This window comes from Mytilus californianus, unplaced genomic scaffold (assembly GCF_021869535.1).
Source record: "Mytilus californianus isolate M0D057914Y unplaced genomic scaffold, xbMytCali1.0.p SCAF_9, whole genome shotgun sequence".
Taxonomy (NCBI): domain Eukaryota; kingdom Metazoa; phylum Mollusca; class Bivalvia; order Mytilida; family Mytilidae; genus Mytilus; species Mytilus californianus.
In genome coordinates this window covers 91,226,346-91,231,941 of record NW_026262745.1, presented here as the reverse complement: position 1 = coordinate 91,231,941, position 5,596 = coordinate 91,226,346, and the positions used below count along the sequence as shown (strand labels likewise).

Here is a 5,596-nt window from a genome sequence, read left to right as displayed (position 1 = left end):
TTTTCTGGCTAGGCTAATATGATATACATATCAGCCAATTTTCAGAAAGATAGGTGACTATGTGTGCCGAAAAAGTTTAAGTGGTTACAGAGAATGAGTATTAATATCAAATTGTGGTAGTAATTAGATAACTAATTGTATTATCTAGCTATGTCGGTGTTTCTTCGGAATCAAACTGTAAACCAAATATTTCGTTGAACCAAACTAAAATCTAATAAATGAAGGGGGTGATTAATTATCTTTACCATAACACACGAATATAACAGAAAAGACGTTAAGACATTTGACAAAATCCGACGAGAATAACAAATATAACATCAACATTAAATACATGAATTTGGGATAGAAAAGTACCGTGACACGTCTTATAGCAATGCGGTACAAACACCTTGAAGCACCACTGAGTGAAATTGCTTTCTGTTGAAGTAAGATTTTGGATTATGTAATGGTGCTTCAATTTGAATATGGCTACCATCAATGGCTCCTAAAATGCCTGGAAAATTGCGTGTTCCCATATCATCAAATCTCTATGATATGTACTGAAAATCATTATTTTGTGGCCATACAATAAATTTTGAAAGCAGATTATCACATATTGTCTCAATAACCTGTCTTTTAAAACGAATAAAACTATTTTCTGTAACTCCAAATCGATCACTCAATTCTTTAATTGTTTCTTGGGAAACTAAATACCTCATAGTCATTAAAACCTTCTTCTGAAGAGGAATTTCAGATCTTCCCCCAGGAATAGCTCGAGGCAGTAAAGCTGGGTATTGACCCAAAGTCTGACAGACTAATTCAATGGTTTCATGATTGACTTTGAAAAACTGTTTAAATGAATCTGGCAAAGAGTTTCGAACAGTATATTCAAAATATTGAAGAGACTTTATCCTATCTTCTCTGTTCCTGAAAATATATGAAAAGAGAAATTAAATAACAGGTTACAAATTCAACAAATAAAAGTTTGTGAGGTATCAACTGTACTATATTTTCAAATGTCCAGTGGCAAATATTTCATGCATATGATGAAACAGTAATGACCTGGTGGCTTTATACTTCTGATTTTCAACATGGTAAGAGCTGAAAGTAAATAAGCTTGCATAAGAATGATATAAGATATGATGAAAACGAATATTCTACAACACAAAATAATGCAAAGCCACTGAAAAATAACACTTAAATCCTCCCCCTCCCCTCCCCAACCGTGATTCCTGAAATAATCAAATGATTGTTACTTTAATAACTTGACGAACGACAGTCTTCTGTATAATTTAAGCAGTTGATACCAGAAAAAAGTGAGCAAATAATGAAATCAATTACACATGCATTAATTAAGGGGACAATTAATTGATAATTGAGGGGATATTAAATCAACCTGAAGAAAAATTGTTAAACCTATTGATAAAAATTTTGTTGAGGTAATTGGATATTTAAAAATGTTAACATGCACTTAAAAATTATATGATTTTTTTGTTATTAGATGTCTTGATTTAATTTCACAAGCAACAAAAAAAAATTGTTTATCCAGTAGCCCTTCCCATGAATAGAACCAAGTGCCTGTGGTCAATATATATATAACTATGTACACTCTTGGATTTGTATCATCTCCAACATAATTATGTCATCATCATCGTCCTCTTCATCAAATATTAAAAAGTCTATCGCACTTGCTGCTGCAGCAATCTCCATCTTGAATAAGCCGATATAAGCCGTTTACACTCGTTTTGCTTTCAAGCCGGTTTAGACCCGGTCACGTGACCGGGCTAAGCGGGCATAGCCCGGACCAGAACAAACGAGGCAGCCCCAATGTATATTTGTTCCCCCTAACAGAAGTTCCTAAGGAAAATTTGTTATAAACATTGTCATATTATCTTTTCCTGTTGGAACAAATATTCTACATGTTCTATACCATTTATTCCGTTAGGAACATATTCCGTAATATTTATTCCTGTGGAAATAATATTCCAGAATATTTTACTTTTGGAACTTATATTATGAAGGAACTATTCCGTGACAGTGCAATGACATAAACTCGTGTAAATTTAATGGTTTATAATATTAAAACTATTTCACTTGATATTGTTATAGTTAATTTAGGGTAGGAATACTTTGAAGGGCTACTTGTCTGAAGATTGACCTTATCGAGTGGTGTGTAAACTAGTAACGACATTTTTTTTACCTGTATCACTTTGTGTAAATAGTTTAGTCGTTGCAAGTAACCAGTAATTTTTGTTGAATTTGTGTTACAGTCGTTTAATGTCGCTCATTAGAGGCAGAGTAATTGAAGCTTGGCTAAAAGGATTAATGAATAAAATTAATTGTCTACACGTACACAACAATAGTATTATATGCTTTACTAATATAGCTGAGGCTTAAAATACATGACTCCGCATTCAAATTTTAATACTGATATTTTTTATTTTCTTGAATGCGAATGGTGGCACATTTATAGAAAAATAAAATCAGAATTGAAAAACAGAAATAGCAAATAATGCCCCCGATGTCATATGTTATAGGACTACATATTCGTACGATATCACATTTGTGGATTTACACAGGTAAATAGTGTTGTCGTTGCTAGTATGTAAAATTTACTGTAAATAGGTCACACTCCCCACTAGTGTTATATTTTCTGATGTAACATGCATTGCCGGTAGATTGATCGCAACCGGAAAACGGACAGAAAGTGACAGGACAAAAAGTCAAAGAACTTAAAGTCACAAATTTGATAGGACAAAAAGTCACAAATAACTTGCTGACAATTGTTTGAATATTTAAGAGAAAGATCTTTAAATACTTTCTCATAATTACATAAATTCAATCCCCAAGGGTGACTGGGGAATAGAAGTATGGTCACTATTGGTCTTCCTCCGACCGGCGGTAAAAGTGGGGCGTCCGTTTGGCTGTGCGGGATGTACAAATTTGCAGCCACGTCCGGTCACAATGGGGACGTTAAATCCGATGCCTCGTGTAAAGAGAGTGCCACGCTCTTTACACGTTAAGAACCTTTGCAACAACTCTTTTAGGGGTCCGTAGGTGACCTGTTGCAAGGCTAAATTTCTGTCCCTATCCAATATACCCTCATTTCCCGTGACAGTCTAAATTTTTCCGACCTTAATCCCTTAATCTATTACAGTAATCCCCAAGGATGACTGGGGAATAGAAGTATGGTCACCATTGGTCTTCCTCCGACCGGCGGTAAAACCCTCGTCAAAGTGGGGCGTCCGTTTGGCTGTGCGGGATGTACAAATTTGCAGCCACGTCCAGTCAGAATGGGGACGTTAAATCCGATGTCTCGTGTAAAGAGAGTGCCACGCTCTTTGCACGTAAAGAACCCTTGCAACAACTCTTTGAGGGGTCCGTAGGTGACCTGTTGCAAGGCTAAATTTCTGTCCCTATCCAATATACCCTCATTTCCCGTGGCAGTCTAAATTTCTCCGACCTTAATCCCTTAATCTATTACAGAACCTACCTATTGTATTTATTGTGAACTTATTCTCGTCATGAATATGCATGAAATATTTGCCTCTGGACGTTAAGCAACCAACAATCAATCAATCAATCAATCCATTACAGTACCTACCTATTGTATTTATTGTAAACTTGTTCTCGTCCTGAATATGCATGAAATATTTGCCACTGGACGTTAAGGGAAAGTCCGCGATTTTTTACTTATCATCTAAATATGTTCATCTTAACATAAAAAACACATTCACAAAGTTTTAAATTTATATTCTTTCTAATAACGGAGAAAATCAAGTATTTGTAACTTTTTTGGTTGACCTACGTCACTGGGTTGTGACGTTTTAACCCGATTTGTTGAATCATGGGAAAAATAAAATCTGTTAAAGTCTTAATTGCTTATCAGAATTTTACGTAATTAAAAGCGCACAGATGACCGTTGGTCGTAGTTAATAACCACAATATAAGAATGAAAGAAAATGAATATGTGTGTACCGTTTTGTATTGATTGAATAAAACTTCCTATATGAAGTTATCTAAATATAAATATTTTCGAATTAATTTCATAAATTATTGAGATTTTTTCATAAAATATCTATAGAACATTTTTACTGATATTGAACTGAAAATATTTTAAGTTTTATTTACCGTTATAACTTTGATTACCATTTCAATGCAAAATATTTGTGAACAGAGTGTGTATATTATTTTGTAAAGTCATTGTTTATTTCTCGATTTGAGGAGAATTCGTTTGAACTTTACCTTGCAGCAATTTAGCCTCAGGCGTACACAGGTGTGAATTCAAGCGTACACAGGTGTGAATATTGTCATTTTGAATGGATTAACAGAAAGAGTATAGCGTGTTTAATATACCCAGATGAAATACCCGATGACAATAGAGAAACAATAATTAAATTGTATAAATTAATTGAAAATTAATAACATTCAACTTTTTAATTCCGGAAGTATTACAATATTAAAATGGAACAATTTTCGGTTACGTTCTATGCAATTAGCATAAAGTTAAGATATGAAGTTAAAAGAATAGTACTTTTAATCTTAAAAATTAAATGTTACATTTCCCAATTAATAAGCATTGCACATCTGTTTAATTTACTTTACCGGAATTCTTTAACTTGTATTTAAATCTGGCGATGTTTAAATGCTAACAATCGTAAAACTATCGCAATTTTAAAGTTTTTAATTGAAAAAGTACAACAGTACAACATGTATGATTTTTTTAAATTTTCTTATTAACATTTCATTCTTACATAATTAAATTCATTTGAAAATCACTTAGACAAATTATTTGTGAAAAGAATACCAATTATCGTTTATTTCATTAATGAATATACATACATTATAAATCTAAGCTAATACATTAATTTATTTGAGGATTTTTTTTTAGGATAGCCGTCATTAATTCAAATTAGTAATACAGTTGTTGTAATTAAAGGCATATCTTAGTAATGTATTACTGATATTGACGATTTTAGAACAGTTCGTCCAAACCTCGTTGTTCTTGAAACAATCTTTACTAGTATACTTGTAAGTTTCCTGACGCATAAGCGCCATTGAGGATGAGCTCCAGAGATAACTGACTAGTAGCGTATTTGTTTGTAAATTGGGGCAGGAGAGGCCATGCAACCACTTGTACAGATAAACAAGCTTATGTCGTCAACACTATCAGAAAGAGTTCCCATCGTCGGATGGGATATATGAAGGTTCCAAGAATGAACTATTGACATGTCTGACTCTGAACAGTTAGTTAACGGACTTAACAATGATCTATAGGCATCGACCGCTTGTTCTTGATATTTGAAACTGCATGCATATATACGTTTATGAGAGTGATTATTTATCTTGTGTCTGACGAAAACTAAATGCCTGCATGGTTATATCTTGCCATACGTTTGTATTGGTTTGGTGGGTGTTCACTCAGAATCGTAATTCAAAAATTGTGTTTGTGAGATGTAGATTCACTTCAATACCGAATTTCGTCTATATATTTCACAAGTGTATACCACGGAGAAGATCTGAAGGTATATTACTCCCATTTTGTTTGGGTGTGAACCATCGATGTTTACAGCACTATTTAATGAATAAGATGATGATGGTAGAAAGAACTATGAGC

At 33.5% G+C, this 5,596-nt stretch overlaps 1 pseudogene; it reads right to left on the bottom strand.

Annotated features, from left to right (window-relative positions):
• Positions 1 to 365: 365 nt before the first annotated feature.
• Positions 366 to 1,689, bottom strand: LOC127714031 (uncharacterized; annotated as a pseudogene).
• Positions 1,690 to 5,596: the final 3,907 nt, after the last annotated feature.